The 17,071-nt window shown below is 38.6% G+C and overlaps 1 protein-coding gene and 1 long non-coding RNA gene across 3 annotated transcripts in view; one reads left to right on the top strand and one right to left on the bottom strand.

The window, feature by feature from the left end:
* Positions 1–17,071, bottom strand: part of ANK3 (ankyrin 3) — a 331,394-nt gene that overhangs the window by 231,870 nt on the left and 82,453 nt on the right. The window lies entirely within an intron of this gene.
* On the top strand, positions 2,248–7,436 carry LOC141276690 (uncharacterized). Its single transcript, XR_012326631.1, has 5 exons — positions 2,248–2,312; positions 3,161–3,264; positions 3,360–3,410; positions 4,899–5,011; positions 7,153–7,436. It is a non-coding gene; the product is annotated as an uncharacterized lncRNA (long non-coding RNA).

The raw sequence follows: 17,071 nt of genomic DNA, 5'->3' as shown, positions 1-17,071 counted from the left end.
ATATTGGGAGCTTCACCCTTTGGGGTCCAGCTTTTTGGAAGGCTCACACTAGACTGTCCACCTTGGTCTCCCGTGTCCTGTGTCTATGCGGCCAAGTAAAACTGGTCCTTGATTTCATGTCATTTTTCACCTCTAAAGATCCCTTACCTTTGTGCCAGTTCACAGTACTCTTCAAAAGACTTATTTTTGTCATCACCTTAACATCTTCACAATTTTTACAGCTGGAAATACACTTAATCTTTTTTTTTTTTTAAATTCACCCTGCTGCTTGCCCAATTTGGGCCCTAGCCATGTGACGCCCAGATCCGTCTAAAAACCTCCAGGAGGTAGTAGCCAGCTCGCTGTCTCTAGCTGAATATTCCAGAAGCACTGAACACTATTCAAGAAAGTGTGAGGAGCCACTGAGAGCTCTGAGAAAATTATGACAAGGATGATAGTTGCATATTAATAAGGGTCTATTACAGGTCAGGGACTTTACTGAGCATTATATATATATCATTTTGTATCGTTATACATGCTTTATTATTATGTATTTCTTAACAATTCAATCAAGATAGGAATCTTCATTACAAATGTGAAAAACTGAGTTTCCTAAAAGGTAAGTGACTTGCCCAAGGTCATGCAGCTAATAAGTAGGCAGCAAGAACTGAAACCCATAACTGCTTGATAATAAGCCCAGGCTCTTTCCTCAACAGCAGAGGTTCTGTGGAGCCCTAGGGTTCACGAATCCTGAGGTCAAGAGTAAGGCTGAGTACAGAACTAACATGATTCAGCAATCCCACTCCTGAGCATGTATCTGGAGAAAACCATACTTTGAAAAAATACATGCACCCCAATGTTCATTGCAGCACTATTTACAATAGCCAGGACACGGAAGCAACCTAAATGTCCATCAATAGATGAATGGATAAAGAAAATGTGGTACATATGTACAATGGAATATTACTCAGCCATAAAAAAGAATGAAATAATGCCATTTGCAGGAACATGGATGGACCTAGAGATTATCATACTAAGTGAAGTAAGTCAGAGAAAGACAAATATCATAGAATATCACTCATATGTGGAATCTAATTTTTTAAAAATGATACAAATGAACTTATTTACAAAACAGAAACAGACTCACAGCTTTCAAAAACAAATTTATGGTTACCAAAGGGGAAACATGGGTAGGAGGGATAAATTAGGAGCTTGGGATTAACATACACACACTACCGTATATAAAATAATCAACAAGGACCTATTGTTTTGTGCAGGGAACTCTACTCAGTATTCTGTAATAACCTACATGGATAAAGAATCTGAAAAAGAATGAATATATGTATATATAAAACTGAATCACTTTGCTGCACACCTAAAACTAACACAACATTGTAAATCAACTGTACTCCAAAAAAATTAAAAAAAAAAAAGGAAAGAAAAAAAGAGTAAGGCCAGGTAAGCAGAGTTCAATGTCAGCCCAAGTAGATCTACTTTTATCTGGTTTCTATATTAATGTTGGATGACATGCTTCATTTGTAAAAATGTTTCTGCTTTTAAACCACAGCATTCAATCAATTCCTATGCCATAGTCTCTAAGGCCCTCGAAAACCTGCCCCAACACTTCCAGCCTGAATGAAAACACAAATACTGATCTTGAAGGCAATCTAGACAGCTGACCATCCCACAAAGACTTATGATTTCTCAACAGGCTCCGTAATTCCCCGGCACTGTGACATCACCCACACATCCCTTCAGCAGTCATGCTCACCGCCACCCCTCGCTCCCCTCCCCCACCGAGAGATTCATCCACTCTACCCTAGATCCAGCTCCAATGTCACTGCAGCTTTGCTATTTTCCCTGATAAACACCAGACATGACTCCTTCTCTCTCCAGACTCCTAAAGCACCTGGTTCAGCTTAGATGCCAGCTGTCGCCTCAAGATGGACTCTACTCTCTTTTAGGCTAAGTCCACGTCCTGCACAGAGCTGAGCTCTGCGTGACAGACTCTCAGGAAACGCTAAATGAAGACATGCTCATCTCTTGCAGAGTCCAGTGCTCTAACTGTTCCTTGAGAAACAAAAACCTACACTGACTTAATTGGGAAGAAAAAAAGTCTATTTCGTATCCTCTCTAGTCTCTTGCAAAGAAAGAGTCTAGTGACAGAATTAGAAGTTCCTCCAAAATTGAAGAGAAGAAGAAGGAGTGGGTCTGAGTTTATTCTGGTTTCTTCATTCACGTTGGGCACATGGCCTGATTTGTAATATGCCTGCTGGGATCACCAATGGAGCAACGTTTTTGTTTTAGGCGTAACTGTCAGAGAGAATCTGCAGGTAAAGTCAGAAAGAGAAAGACAAATACCGTATCATATCACTTGTATGTGGAATCTAAAATATGACACAAATGAACCTATCTACGACACAGAAACAGACTCACAGACACAAAGATCAGACTTGTGGTTGCCAAGGGGGCAGGAGGTAGGGGAGGGATGGATTGGGAGTTTGGGATTAGCAGATGTAAACTATTATATATGGGATGGATAAACAGCAAGGTCCTACTGTATAGCACAGGGAACTATATTCAATATCCTGTGACAAACCATAACGGAAAAGAATATGAGATCTGAATCGATTTGCTGTACACCAGAAACTACCACAACATTGTAAATCAACTATACTTCAATAAAATGAATTTTTTTAAAAAAAGAAAGAATGTGCAGGTGAAGTCTGCATTCTGTTGGCCTAATGAATCACAAGGCATTTAAGTGTCCTGTATCCAATAATATGGTAACGTAACTAACAATCACTGGGCACTTAGAACACACAAGGCAGGTTCATTGATTGCCACATATTTATTCTCAGTGGTCTGTCAAGTCTGGGCCATTATCACCCACATTTTACAGATTAGAAACGTCAGGTTAGGCAACTTTCCAAAGGGCATTCTTCTAGAAACTGGCAGATCCAGGATTAGGACTCATGCCCACCTGGTTTTAGAGCTCTGGCCTTAACCCCTAGTATCTAACGCCATCCTTGGCTAAATGTTCCAGACGTATCAAAGAGCAAAAAGGAACTCAGATTCACTAAGATAAGAAGGAAAGAAACAGCAGCAACATTTATTTAGAGTCACAGGAGAGGCAGGCAAGCGCTCGGCTAGACACTGCTCATGGATGAACTTATTTCAGGATCCTGAACATCTGATACTTCTGTGCTTTCAAGAAGACAGAAGCTCAAGAAACTGCAAAATCTTCCCCAGCCACACAGCACTGGAATGAGAATTCAGATTCAGGTCTGTGTGATGTCACATCCAGGGAAGTACAGCTAGGGCGTGGGAACTGTTCTTTTAACCAGCCTCCCTCGCTCACCATTCCTTCTGTCCAACAGGACCGATGCCCAAACACTGGAGACCTTTCCCACACCCACCTGCTCCTACAAGTAAGTCGATTGTGTTTTTTTCCTCTACCATGTTTATGTCAGTTGTTCTGGATGTTATCAACATGTAACTTAATTAGGTATTATTTAAGCTGTGAAACAGTATATAGAGAAAGAGTATTTTTATGCAAACGAAATTAAATGCTTTGGAAAGACTCATTAGAAAGACGTTCCTAAAAATGTCGCTGCTGAGTCAGATATAGATGACATGACTGGAAAGGAGGATAATACAAATCAGAAAAATTCGGAAAAACTCTGAAGTCAGATTACATTAGTTTCTAGCTTTCCTTTAAACACAGCGAACCTGAGACTCGCAGAAAAAGTGTGGGGAGTCATGGGAGGACAACCTCCCAGTCAGCGGCTCTGCGCTCAGAGAACAGTCCTCATCTTCACCTCCCACATTTGGCAAATGGATGTATTGATACATTTATGTGGCTTAAGGTAAAAATCAAATGTTTAACGAATATGAATAACTTTACGATTCCTGGCTACTAACCATTTAAAAAAATTAACCCAAGAACTGCTGCTATATAAAAAGGCCTTCTAAACAAACTTACGGCTACCAAAGGTGAAAGGGTTGGGGGAGGGATAAATTGGAGATTGGGATTGACATATACACGCTACTATATATAAATTAGATACTAATAAGGACCTGCTGTATAGCACAGGGAACTCTATTCAGTACTCTGTAATGGCCCATATGGGAAAAGAATCTAAAAAAGAGTGGATATATGTATATGCGTAATGGATTCACTTTGCTGTACAGCAGAAACTAACACAACAGTGTAAATCAACTACACTGCAATAAAAAAATTAAAAAATGACATCTGCTTCCCCAAAATAAAAAGATTCTTTTATCTTAAAAAATGAAAGGCCTTCTATTTGACCATGCTTTCTACTTCTCAAGAAGATTCTAAGACACCTCTAATAAAGCTTCTTCCAATAAAAATCTCCATAAGTAATAATCTCTTATCTAGGTGACCAGATCCAACAGACCCCATTGCCTGGTTTCTCATCACACATCAGAAAATATGGCCCAGGAAGAGCACAGTTTTCCAAACTTCTCATATTGGATGTACTAATACAAATGTGAATGGCAGTACCAGTGTATTTATGCAGACATACCCAGAAAGTCAATCCATCTGTTTTCTTAAATCCACATGGTTTAACCTCACTGGGAGGTTGTGCTGAAAGCGAAATCCACAAGTCTGGGTCTTGAAGTCATAAATATCTTTACTATTAAAACACATCTTCAAAGCGACTGTTCCATCGTTTATTCCATCACCAGGATTAAGAGTCCATACGCAATAAAGGGTTCAATACCCAGCGGTTAAGGATTAATGCCTACTCGGCCTCTACCTTAAGGATGCAGTTATGGCTTTCAGTGATCTGGAGGCAGCAGGTGGAATGAGAATTCATAGAAGAAACTGCACCAGATGATAAAGCCCGTAGAACCTCCCTGAGAAAAGCATTTCTGCATCCTGGATACAGGTGGGAAAAGAGGTAAGAGGAGGCGGCAGGACTTCAACAGGGGACTTAGTCCGTGGAGACGAGAAGGAGGGAGCAGTGGTCAGAGATTCAGAAATGGAACGGTTGAAAGAATGGTGAGTAGACGATCTCTACTGAAAAGGACAGTCCCCTGAGGAGAATAGCCAAGGCAAGGTTCACAGAAGGTTTGGAATGGCAGATAAATCTGATTTAACTTCACCCTAAAGATACCAGGAGAGAATGAGGGTTTTAGAGAGTGAAAGGAGTCATTAAATCTATCTTTTAGCCCAACAAGATGGCAGATTAGAGTGTGGTGGGGGAAATGAAGACAAAAAGGTCTGTAGGTCAATGGTTGTCAATCCACCATGCTTCAAGGATCTCCAGGGGAAGATGAAAAAGAAACAGTCAAACCGCTTAGGTCCCAACCAGAGATTCAACTGTCTGAGACGGGACATTTCGATAAACACAACTCAAGTGATTCTAATACCCAGACGGAGGCGAGCACCACTGAATTAGGCTGCTGTAAAAATACGGCTCTATTGATTTGGAGATCTGGGGGAGGGGACAGCAGATAGGACGGAAAAGAAGGGAGTGCTATGAGAGGCCTTTTGAAGGTCTGCTGACCAACTTTTAATTTCACGTAAAAGATTAAATTCTCAACGCTGAATTTGTAAATTTTGGCTTTCATGTTTGCCTCTTGTCCCCTTTTTCTTACTCTTCTGTGGCCCCCCTTTTTAAAGCAAACTTTTACAGGCAGAAATGAAAGCTATGAAGCTTTTCTTGGCAGCATTAGCAGTAAGTTTTGATGGATAAAGTCATACAGATCTGCAAATTCTTCTCAGTCAGGAAGGAGACTTACACAGTGTTGGGGCCTGCTCATCAAGAACCCCAAATCCTCTATGGCATTGCTCCTTAATTAGTGATTTCAGCGTCAGTTACAGTTTTGAAATAGACAAGGAGCTGCTTTGTGTAACTTCTCAAAATCCAAACCCAGTGTGTTTACCTGGAATAAAACCACGTTCAATGGAAACAAACCGAGTGACTTGAGAGTCACATCCTTCTGCGTTTCAGGCTTTGAGATCAGATATGGGGTCATGGTGCTTCCAAGCACATGAGGTGGGGAGAGAGTGACAAGGGATGGATTTTTTTCTCACTAGATTAGAGCAGCATCACTGCTTATACCCTGGATGATAGCCATTCAGATAGTACCCATTCAAAGTTTCCAGTGACTTTAGAGTATGATATTATGTGCTGATATTTCATAAGTATTTTACACAGTGATCTAATTTCTGACCAGTTTCAAAAGAATGCGACCAATTGCGCAACTTACAACAACTGTGACTTTCATGCAACAGTCTGCCTCCTGTCAATAAAAACCTCAGACTTTTGGGAGACTGGTTTTTCCTTTTTTCCCCCCAAAGGGGTATTATGTCAGCAAATAGATCCGTTTTAGGTGTGTGTTTGGAGGTGGGGTATAGGGATATTAAACAAAGGGAAATTATATGTGTGTCTTTTGCACGGCAAGTATTTGGAAAAACTTGAAACCTTTTATTTAGGGAAGACCTGTGGTTATTAAGATTTCATTCTTTTTTGGGAATTTGCTGGTGGTCCAGTGGTTAGGGCTCTGAGTTTCCACTGCAGGGGGCACGGGTTCGATCCCTGGTCAGGGAACTAAGATCCTGCATGCCACACAGCCAAAAAAAAAAAAAAAAAAGAAGTTTTCATTCTTTGTTATTTAACTGCTACCTAGTTATTGGAAATAAACCAGCATTTTCCATCCATAAAGCGGGAAGAGGAGGAATACAAGGGGCTGGGGGCTTACCCAGTAAGGAAAACGCTCCTAAAGGCTATCTACATTTGTAATCACCACTATCAAAACGACCCCAAGTGCAAGGGGCTGCCTCCACAGATTCCTCTGATTGCTACAAGGCTGCCTTTGTTTGTAGGGATTTTGCTTGGAAGTAATGTCAGTTCATCCCTGAAAATGAGGTCACTGTCCCCTAACACATGTTAGGCATGGTTAGCGTCTTTTCACTGGGACCTCTGCCAGGGAGGCCCCTGCTGTTGTACATTTCAAACCTGCCAGGGCGTCTGCACACAGCAGCCCCTCTGAAACTGAAAGGCAAAACAGCATTCCTACCTTTATCTTTAGGTAGAGGGGAATGGGAATCCTTTAAAAAAATAAATACAGTGCCGGCAGGCTTTTGTTTTTATGAAGGCAGTGGGTTTTTTTGTTTTTTGTTTTTTTTTTTTACAGATTTACCTTGCCGTGCCGAAAAATCCACTCTCATCAAGTGTGTCTCTTACGATCTGGTTTACATCAAGAAGAAGACCCAGCATACAGGCCCCTTATGATATCTTTTCTCACCCAGAATTCAGAGCCCTAAAAATTCTCCTGGAGACTGATGAGAAATGAAAATAAATACAGAGAGGAAAGATGTTTCTCATAGACAAGAAGAAGCACATCAGTTATCGGTGGGGGGCGAGTGGGTACTTCCAATATTCCTCAACGGAAGCTTGATTCTATTCAGCTGCAGAACAGGATTTATTTCAGTTTGTCTGAAATTTTCTGAGAATACAAAGTAGGATTTAAAGAGCCAGTTTCACCTGCCTCCCAAGGGATAGAAAACCATACGTGTCAGGGGAGGAGAGTTTTCTATGTCTTCATAACATGAGGGCAATACAGTAATCTTTTGTCCTGATTTGTACTAGCTTGGGGCCGAATTTCAAACCATTTGGACTTAAAACTTTCATTGAAATAAATTTCCTCACACAGTAGAAGCTGTACGTTCTCTTAGTGTGCTGCAGACGCAGATTATGTCCTAACACGATTATGTGTTAGGTAGAAACCATAAATAATGTTAGGAAATTGATAGAGTAGAATGATTTGACTAAATGATAGGTGAGTCCCCACTTTCCCTAAAAGCTCCCTGATACTACGTGATGTGAAGCACTCTTACAGCTCATGGTAAATAGATGGTTTATTTCCTCCGCGAACAAAAATGGAAAAGTGTTCATGAAAGTTCTATTGTAGCCAGAATACTTCACACAAGTTGTGGAACGAGGTGCAGCTCTTTATCCAAAATACTTCTGAAGTTTTAAACGCAAACCAAATGAACTCTTCATTCCATTCAAGGACGCTGTCGGACAGGGTGAGTCAGTCTTGACTCACATCAGAGTGAAGGTATACCACAGGGATATGTTACCTTAAGATTTAAAATATTTATCTTTGGTTATTCTGAAACAATAAACATCCAAATAAATAAGTAAGCCTGGGAAATAGCCACAGATGGAAAAATAATTTCTGCAAAGTCTGTTTGCATTACCAGGCTTGTTTGATATCTCTGCTATGTTTAGACATGTTTCTGGTTATCCCTTGGGACGAAGAAGCACTAGAGAAACGGTAACACATTGTTTGGAAAAAAACAAGTCTATCCGCAGCTCTCTCAGTGCTCAGCGGCTCAGAATATAGAACAGCCCTGGAGAATTTTCTTTTTTTTTTTTCCTGTATTCATTCACAAAGATGGAACATTACTATGAGGAAGATTTAGTCCTTTTGGAAATTTTAATCATCTTATTTCAGGGAATTATTTTCCCCATTGACTTAAAACAAGAATGCAATGGAAGATTGCATAAAATAGTTAGCTGTTCCTGTTGGTTTGTAACATGTCCGTTTTGTAGATGTCAGCCTCTCTAAAGTATGACCAAATGCCGTTTTCCATTTGTTAGGCAGAAAGTGAGTGCTGAATAAAAAGTATAGAGCCACTCGGGCTCTTAAAATTTCTTATTATCAGTCATTCCTTCCTCCTTTCTTGCTGTGCTTGATCTAGTTCATCTGTCTCAATTATTTCCCATGCGAACCTGTCTTTTAAGAAATTCGTTTTTGCTCTCCCATGAGTGAGGCTGCCTATAAAATACTCGATGCATAATCTGTACTTCATTGTTCATTTTGGGAAGTGGCCGTCTTACACGAGCAGGCTGCGCCACCCCGGGGAAGATCAGTTGACGTGTATCTCATTGCGCCTTCGTTCACAATTGTGTTACAGCACGAGCGTCGTTTATGTACGTGCCCTTGACTGACCTCAACAATATTTACTAACTCTCAGGACACGTAGCCCTGAACTAGTACACTGGTAAGCAAAGATTTAATATATGGATGATTAAATCTTAGTCTTAAGAAACAGCTTTGCTTTGTATTAACAATAACCACAAAAAAGGTACATTTCTGTTGTTGTTATTTTTTGCACACGTCTTGTTTTTTTGCGTTAGGTAGAGGTCACCGTATCATCTCTACTGTATAAAGAGGAAGCTGAAGCAAAAGCAGGCACGATTTGCTTAATGAGTTAGAAAATTGCTGAAAATAGAATTTAAGATTTCTGAATTTAATGTTCTCCCCATTACCTCATGGTTCAAGAGCAAGAATGAATTCGTGCACAGTTTTATGGTTTGAACTACAGGGAAAAGACCTGGCTGATGATTTTCCTGCCAGACTCCTAAGATGAATGAGATTTCCAAGGTCACCTGGTCTAACCTCTCCATCCCCAGCCTCCCACCCACACTGCAACTCTCCCTACGCAGCCATCCTGAGGATGCTATCAGGTACAACAGTGCATCTCACCAGTGTGACCCCACGCCTCACAGACAAAGAGGGCTAAAAACAACAGACAACTCTGTCTCTTTAGACGTCAGATGAAGCTGCTCTATGACCCAGTGGTATAGTATTATGCAGTTAAAATCTGGGAGTCTGTGGGCACCTTTATTTACAAAACAAATACCAGGTTGTTGCACACCTTGGCTAAACAACAATGATGATGACAAATTGCAGAGTCCCTTAGAAACGCATCTTGTAATACTAAGATATCGCCGCTTACCATTTAGGAAACACAGAGCAGTTACTTCTGGCACCACACGTGGTGGATTATATAAAATACATCAAATGTTTGGGAGTTTTCCATTTATTTGGTATGTTATGAATCAGAACGAGGATGTCAGGGCTTCATACCTAAGGATCCTCATTATGTAGGAGGTATTGGCAGAAGTCCTGAAATATTTAATCCAGGGAGCTAGTCACATTTTAAATACAGCAACTGAAAACAGTGATAAGCAAATATTGGTCTAGGTATCAGGAGAAAAGAGAAAGTATTTACCGAGGAGATGAACATTTTCCCGACAGTTTTTTGCTGTTGTTGTTTTTTGGAGATCAGGAAATAAATCGCTCGGTTTTTAGTGTGGATATAGACAATGTTGCCAACATAACTATTTTCTTCCAGTGCATAAATGTACTTTGTATGGAGGGCATCAGCCAGGAAGTCACAATATGCTGGACTTTGCTTCCCGGTCAGTGAGGCCTGGGGTTGAAAGCCCAGAGGGATTGAAGGATGAGGCCCAGAACACCAGAGGGAGAGGAGGCGTTAGCTAGTGAGAGGAAGGGTTCTTGAATTTAGCATCCTAAAATGTTGCGTACCAGCTGGTGCAGCTGGAACCTTGCTGGTATGTGAAACTATCTGCCTTTTTTCAGGATCCTCGCAGGGAGGATGTTTCATACTGATTCTTTTTAAAACCAATATACTGAAATGCTATTGTTCTTTTCCATTTTAACTTTTCATTTCTACTTGAGTCTATGATCAACAACGACAGCTAACTAAGTTCTTATATGAATGAATAAAATTTAAAAATAAGGTTAAGTCACTAGTGAAGTCTAAGCTAGCTAGCTGGCGAGATAGATAGAGTTGGGATTCTTAAATATTCTTCAAGTGACATTTACGTTTTTCCAGGACAAGATTTGAATTAAAAGACGTAACACCTTTACACTGAATGCAATAAAAGGGAAGAGAGAGAGAAAGCAAGTGGTGCTCGGATGTCCCAAAGATCTTTTTAAAAGTACAACGAAAACACATGGTAAAGACAAAGAAGGATTTTTTTTTTTTTTTTTTTTTACTATATAAAGTGAAACATGTAAGAATAGACTTTATTCCAAAGTTGAGTACCCAATGGAATGTGTAGTCATCAGTAGTTACAACATGGTACGAGACTTTAAAATGTCTCCTACCAACATTATATATAATGTTATGTATTAATATAATATTATAATATAATATATAATATATATAATATGATAATAATATAATATAACCTTATATATAATGTTATATTATAATCTAACAGCTAAGACATACTACATGGATCCTGGGAAGGATGGCTCATGTTTAAGGAGCTGCCCTTCACGTAGAAGATAAAGGTACTAAGTCAGGGATAGCATGTCGTACGTGTTTTTTAAGTGTTTGGAGTGAGATCTAACCTAATTCATCCCTTCCTATCAACAAGTCAATATATTTTGATGATTTCAGAATTCAGACTCGGCAGCCCAAATGCCTCAGTTCTGAATCTGGCTCTACAATGTACAAACAGTGTGACACTGGATGAGATACTTAAACACACTGTAGCTCAGTTTCCTCATCTATAAAATGAGAATAGCAATAAAATTTAACTTGTAGGGCTGTCGATAAGATTAAGGGAGATGATATATGCAAAGCAGTTAGAAATAGCCTGGCACACAGATGGCCCTCAATTAATGTTATCCACAATTACCATTTGAAAAGTTTTTTAAAGTTAAGTTTTTAGCTTGCTTGGCCATGGCTATGACCATGAGAGCCAAGTGAACATAACTGGTCACAAAGGAACTAAACTCATAAATTGATCTGATTTGATCAATGCCTCAGCAACTCAGCTAAGCATACAAACCAGGCCAGAGAATGTCCACAGTGTCTTCTGCCTACAGTAGTGCTTATCAAACTGGTTTGTCTCTGGGTCCCTTCCCACTCTTAAATATTATTGAGAATCCCAAAGAGCTTTTGACTAATAGGGCTATAACTTATACTACTGACCATATTAGAAGATACAACTGAGAAACAAATGTTTACTGATTTTATTTCGAAAGGACACATTTCTTACCTGGTCACATAAAATATATACCTCATGAAAAGTACCTAGACTTTCCAAAACAAACCAAAAGGTGAGAAGACTGGTAGTGTTCTGCAGTTTTGCAAATCTCTTTAATGTCTGACAATAGAAGACAGATTCTTATATCTACTTCAGCATTCAATCTTTGGCCATGTGTTGTTTTAGTTAAAGTATGCAAAGGAAATCTGGCCTCAAAGAATAATGTAGTTAGAAAAGGAGGGACCTCATAGGTGCTCTTCTGGAAGGGTGCAGGGACACCCAGGGGTTCCTGGACCAACTTTGAGAATGGCGGGTCTATGGCTAAGTTGTCAAAGACTTACTTCATGGTACCAAGGACTACCACCTCCTAACAGGATAATATAGGCAAGAGCCACGAATGGGCAGGGAGGCAAAGCTTAAACAAATTCAGCGCTGCTATTTTCACAAAGTACAGACTGGGATCACTCTAATCGCTGCCTATTTATTGCCTTTCGGCTACCTTACTTCACCCCTCTTCCTAGATAGGGTCTTTCCAAGGGGCCACTGTCCACACACTCCAAATACTTTGATGCTACTACACTTTCTCAGTGGATAACACAGTCCTCAGAATGTCAACTTAACATTGTTGGAAGCGACACGTGAGAAACAACACATCCTATGGCACGTGGTACCACCATATCAGAACGACAGTGTGAAAATTCTTTATAGAAGCTTTGTCCTCGTGTAAGTGCAGCTCTAGATACCAATCCTGTGTTCTGGGAAACTTCTGGACTGGAAAAAACAGTCTCATTTTGGTCACTAAGACGGAAAGTTAACTAGTACACTTTTCTGCTTAAAATATTGAAATAGCTAAGAAAATTGCCCTTATTATAAGACTAAACGGTGGCTAGAAGGCCAAATATTATTTTAAATCTAATTTATGAAAAATTTCTGGCTCCTTTTCAGCTATGTAACTAATACCAAGTTTACTTTCAATTTAATTCAATATTCTTTTGAAGAGAAGCTACACTCTTCAGAGATGAAGAATTGTTTACAAAATTCTAACAAGTTATTTATTGAGCGTTTAATATGTGCTGAACTCTGGGCATCAAAAGATGAGTAAGACAGTCTGTTTAAAAAGTTACAGTGTTTAAAAAAAAAGTTAGTGTTATTTAAAGTATAAGTTATCTTTGTGTTTTCTTAGTGCTTTCAAAATACGACAGAATAATCATTGAATTACAGGGCCTTGCAAGTCAATAATATATCAGGATGATGCTGAGTTAGAACATAATATAATCAAGAATTCAGGACTAAAGAAAACTGAAGCATACCCAGATTTTACAAAGCAGGATGTAACATTATTGACTTTTTCTACTTTTTAACTGGTCACATCACTCACTTGCCACTTGGCCAAAGAAAAATGGCATTCATTTCCCAGTATCATTCTCTGGAAATAAGTGTCTCTCTTGAACATCGACACACATCTATACCTTCATTTCATAGAATGGTAAAAAGGGGCTGCTAAAACAAAAAAGTTAAATTCTTTATAGATTTTTATGCTTAAAAATGATTACTTAGTAATTGTAGATGTGTCCCTGATATATTCTGAAATTTGTTATATAATCTAATGATATATTTATCAACAGTCTAATTAGATGGTATAGTTTAATTTTTATTACTAGCTTTTGCAATATATTCTGGGGACCATAATAAAAAGAAAATATAACAAATAAATATTTGCATTAGGATAAAAGAGTTGGCAAATGTATTTTGCTTTGTGACTACAAAGGCCTTAACATTATAAAGAGAACGACTGTTTAAAAAGACACGACAGTTAGATTTTAAATTCTTTTGTTTAATAAATGTTGCTTAAACTTGGTTATTGCCCAAATTTATAACTGAGAAGTAGTATCTCTGTATCATCACACAGAAGAAAACAAATTTAATTGAGAAGTAAATATCATACTTACTACATAACTAGAAGTTTTCAATTTGACATAAGAAACTATATAGTCTCAGCAGTAAAAAGATAGGTTTTGTGATTCCTTTTTTGAGTTTGATTATATAAATTTTCCTACTTGCCCCCAAATTCCTAAAGTGAAAATCATCAACAATAAAGTTAGGGATTCTCCTAATAGATCAATCTGTATTTATTAATGGATTACTGAAAACCAGATATACGAAATAGAACACATCCAAGTTGGAAGATGGAAAATAAAATAATACCAAGAATTTCTATAAAGTACCTTTATAGGATTTAAAAATAATTCACAGCTATTGAAAGATCTTATCATTAACTGCCTCTAAAATGTACAATAAAATTGTATTAAATTTGAGCTTTGCTCAATATTAGAATCTAGATTTTTTTTTTTGGCATGAGCATTATTTAAGAGTTAAAGTTTAAGAGTTAATTTTTCATCAATCATTTATGGCAAAATTAGTTCTTCCATAAAGGCCTGATTATTAGCAACCCATGAGAATGTCTAAACTTGGTAAATGTACACATATATCTACATTTTTAAAAGTTTTGTGCTGCAAATGTTTTACAATAAGAAGTTGTCAAATCCCTGGAAGTTTCTTCGAAAACACGACTAAGCCATCTTGTAGAAAATATCTAAATAGTACTACAGAAACTATAAGCCAAACAGAAGGAGCAAAAGAGGTGTTAATGATCATTTGGGAAAAACGTAATTATCTACTATACCCTTTTTGCAAGGATTTGATCCATAGTTCAGCTCATGCAGATGAACTGTTCAGTCTTCAAGTCAGAGATGAAACCAGGAGATGAATAATTCTTATTCATTGTCCAACTAAGCCCAGTCCAGCAAGAGTACATGCTACTCTATTGTGACGGGACTTCTGTGTGATCTCTATCAGGTCAGCAGCCTTCCAGAGTCACTGCTTAGGGCAGGGTAATTTCAAATTCAGCCTGTCATTTTATTACACGTTTTTTTCAACAGCATGCCCACCGAAACAGAAAATGCTGCACATATGGGCTGAGATCAAATGCTTTCACCATTCAGTTGATATATTCTGATATGAGGCAGAAAAAAAAGATGGTCTGCTTTTATTGATTTTTTTCCTTTCAGATCTCAGATCTTTGTTTTTTAAATTAACATTAATTAGTTCACAAAAGGCCCAAGTTTTTCAGGTACGTGCTTTAAGATTTGTTATATTTGCACTGGGCTCAGAGCTTCCTCGCAATTAGCATTCCTCAAAGCCAAGTCCCGCTAGGTAATCGGCAAATGTCATTATGATTATATGTAAAGTCTTCAGTTTCACAATTAATGGAACAGAATGCATATCGAAAATTCAACCTTCAATATAGCTCATCATTTTTGACGGGTGAGTTGATTATTTTTAAAAATTTTTTTATTGGAGTATAATTGCTTTACAATGTTGCGCTAGTTTCTGCTGTCAAACGAAGTGAATCACCTATATGTATACATATATACCCCTCCCTCTTGGACCTCACTCCCCCGGGCCCATCCCACCCATCTGGGTCATCACAAGGCACCGAGTTGAGCCTCCTTTGCTATACAGCAGGTTCCCACTAGCTATCTATTTTACACATGGTAGTGTATATATGTCAATCCTAATCTCCCAATTCACCCCACCCTCCCCTTCCCCCTCTGTGTCTACCCGTCCATTCTCTATGTCTGTGTCTCTCTTCCTGCCCTGCAAATAGGTTCATCTGTACCATTTTTCTAGATTCTACATATATGCGTAAATATATGATGAGCTGATTATTTTTAGAGCGACATAACAGGATTTTTAGGACTCACCTGCCAATATGCTTATATTACTAGTAAATTACAATTGATGCCAGGAATGCATGAACAACATTTATATCTTTATTCTGAATCTCAGTGTTTAATCTAGAAAGGCCTTTCTCTGAGGCACACAGAATGTTTGCAAAGTCTCACTCAAATTAAAATCTCATAAATGTCTACTCTGGAATACAGTGACATTCCATAAAGATCATGAAAGAATACTCTTTTCTAAAAGATTAATCTATCTTTAAGAATACCAAGATTCAAACTGAATCCATTTAAAATAAGGTTCCAAGTTGTGAGAGACTTCTCTGAATTGCTTTTTGTAGCACTAAGAAATGACAGTTCTTTTCTCAAAACCGTTAGCATGTCTGTCTACCTGAGGCTGGAGCTAGCACCAATGTCCTCATTTTCATGATTTCTTCTTCTAGTCGTTATGAGTATTTTATACAAAATGCTCATCTTATGCTCAGGATTTAATATATTGTATTAATAGTAAATACTTCTCCCTTCTATTCATAGTACATGTGTATTCTCATGGTTAAACTGGCACTAACTGAAAAGACACAGGTAGAAACAAGAGATCACATGAAATCCTGAACTCTGCCATAATCTAAAAAGAATTTTATGAATCCCTCAGAATCAAGTACGTCAAAATTTTATAAACATAAACCGAACATCAACCCCCTTTTCCCATATAGTATCCCGTAAGGGGAAATGGCTTACTATGCTAATTCTTTAAAATTAAATGAGATGACTTATTTACACCTATGTGCAATTCTATTAAAAAACAATAAAATTACATTTCCAACCTCCAAATGACATCCTCCATCTACTATTTACATGCGTTTCAAGAACAGACTTTAACTCCATCATGTTTCTCCCCCGACTGTAAAAGACCATCCTTCCCCTTGTAATTAATACACCAGAAAAGGCTGAGTTTCAAAGCTCTCAGATTTCTCTTGAGAAAAGTCTGACAATTTAAACCTTCTTACATTCTTGGGTCCACTACGCCCTTCCTGCACCCCGAATCGCCCACCAGCTTTTTGCATTTCAATAAGCATCCTCTTAAGACGGACCTGAGCTGAGCACACTCCAAGTTATATCAGAGGCAAAACATACCTAGAATCCAGACCTCAGCAAAACAGAAAGAAAGGACAGCCCATTGCCCCACACATGGAACTCAGGCAATCCACAGTGCAGAGAGGCAAGCTTCCTTCCTATCTGCCAGCAAACATTTTGTAAAAAGGCACAACCATTCCGGCCCAAACGACACTTCTGTAAAGAAAATGCATTTCATTCGGAAACCGTATATGCTTACTTGTTCTGGGAAGCTCTCTCCCTCTTCCACTGCCATTCTCTGTGGCCAAGTATGAAACCTGATAACTCAATTAGTTAACACTTGGGACAGAGCATCGCGTCTAAAAATATCTGCCTTGGGAAAGGTAAAGATTTCCCCTACCTCCGAGTAAGGAGGTCGGAGCT

This window comes from Tursiops truncatus, chromosome 16, assembly GCF_011762595.2.
Source record: "Tursiops truncatus isolate mTurTru1 chromosome 16, mTurTru1.mat.Y, whole genome shotgun sequence".
NCBI lineage: Eukaryota > Metazoa > Chordata > Mammalia > Artiodactyla > Delphinidae > Tursiops > Tursiops truncatus.
This window is presented reverse-complemented; position numbering and strand designations above follow the sequence as displayed.